Source organism: Pezoporus wallicus, unplaced genomic scaffold, assembly GCF_028554395.1.
Source record: "Pezoporus wallicus isolate ANWC-B61680 ecotype Strahan unplaced genomic scaffold, APGP_CSIRO_Pwel_v1 contig_1851, whole genome shotgun sequence".
NCBI lineage: Eukaryota > Metazoa > Chordata > Aves > Psittaciformes > Psittacidae > Pezoporus > Pezoporus wallicus.
The window spans coordinates 1361543-1363407 of NW_026635653.1; the positions used below are offsets into that span (position 1 = coordinate 1361543).

The 1865-nt window shown below is 39.6% G+C and overlaps 1 non-coding gene across 1 annotated transcript; it reads right to left on the minus strand.

Moving 5' to 3' along the window:
• Nucleotides 1–210: 210 nt before the first annotated feature.
• On the minus strand, nt 211–329 carry LOC130592711 (5S ribosomal RNA). Its single transcript, XR_008970635.1, has one exon. It is a non-coding gene; the product is annotated as a 5S ribosomal RNA (ribosomal RNA).
• Nucleotides 330–1865: the final 1536 nt, after the last annotated feature.

The following is a 1865-nucleotide window of genomic DNA, read 5'->3' on the forward strand; positions in this document are numbered from 1 at the left end:
CCTCTGCGTTGCCAGTTGCTCTGCTTCCATTGCTTCAACCACCCCCACAGGGCATTTGCCACCATCCATGAGTCAGTATAGAGATAAAGTACTGGCCACTTTTCTCGTTCAGCAATGTCCAGGGCCAGCTGTATGGAGTCCTGGATGACAAGTTGCAGAAACTGCTGAAGGAGAGGGTGAATCGAGTCAGTTTGCCGAGGTGAAAGAAAAAAACTACAGCACCCGGGATTCCCAGGCGGTCTCCCATCCAAGTACTAACCGAGCCCGACCCGGCTTAGCTTCCGAGATCAGACGAGATCGGGCGTTTTCAGGGTGGTGTGGCCGTAGGCCACAGTAAAAAAAAAAACATGACTGCTACTGCTGAACCCAGGACAAAGTCATGAAGAGATGCCTAGATTTCCCATTTCTTACCTTTCCTTTGCATCAAATGGGCAACTGATTAAAAGAATAATTATTTTAATAATTGATATAAGGAAGAAGTTCTTTACTGTGAGGGTGTTGGGGCACTGGCACAGGTTGCCCAAGGAATTTGTGAATGCTCCATCCCTCACAGTGTTCAAGGCCGAGTTGAATGGAGTCTTGGGTGACATGGTTTAGTGTGTGGTGTCCCTGCCTATGGCAGGGGGAGTGGAATTGATGATCTTAAGGTCCTTTCCAACCCTAACCATTCTATGAGTTTATGATTGTATATTCTGATATTTTATCCCTCATGGCTTGACTTATTTAAAAAACTTCTGCTCACCTTGGAGCAATTGTTAATTTCTTAAATGATTTTTTTTTGTATTTGAAAATAATTAAATTTTCATCATACTATCAATTTCATATCTACAACAAAACTGTTTCCTAAAATTCCATGCATCTTAGAGACAGTCAAGCTCTAGCTCTTACAAATCATATATAATTAATGAACTACTAAGGTAAGAAAGTATTTGAATTACTATATAATTAAACTAGCATCAGAGAGAGAGATCAACAATCTAGCTGTATATCTAAGGCTGGCTATCTTTTGCAGCTTTAAAAGCTTGGAAACTGCAATGGCAATTTCAGTTGCTTACAGCAGGTGGTAGTATGTGCTATTAAAATAAAATATTTACTTCCAAGACTGCTGCTTAGTTAATAAGAACATGAGTAGAATGGGCAAGAAAATTACTGCTATAAATGTGTTGAAAGCCTGTAGATTAGAAAATTGAGTATGTATTACTTCTTTATTTTTAAAGCTTCCTATTTCTATGCCATATGACTAAAGCACTAACATCTTCAGGGACAGTTATAGACAAGACACAGACGTGTTACCCAAAATAACTTAAATAATCCTAACTCTTACAGAGTGGTTTTCAGCCATAAATCTCACAGCCTTTTATAAAAGACAGACATGAAGCACTTTAGAACAAGATGTAAATGGAATTTGGGTAGGTAAAAACAAACTAGTGATTCTGATAATCCTCTTTCCATTGCTGCCTGAGACTGGGGTGAGCTGAATCTCAGGAGTCTCTGTTGCAGAGGCCTGAGAGTGATGTTTCTGCACACATGGAGCTGTGCCTTAACCTTGCCCAAAGCTGAAATTCAAAAATTACTGGGCCTATTAAATGTTCCTACAGAAATATCCCTAAACCATTGTGTGTGTGTGTGTGTACACATAATTCATACAGCCAACAAGATGAAAATATTTACAAAGGAAACTGTATGGATACTGAGTAGAAAAGATACCTTCCTGTGGTGTTTGGGGATGGATTCACTGTATGTCTCCACTTTCACTTTACATATACTCTGCATCCAGAATATACCAACTTCAGACAGATTTGGGTTTTTCTCTCTCTACACCTTAAGAAGGAAACTACCACAGGACTGCAAATTCCTGTCATGGG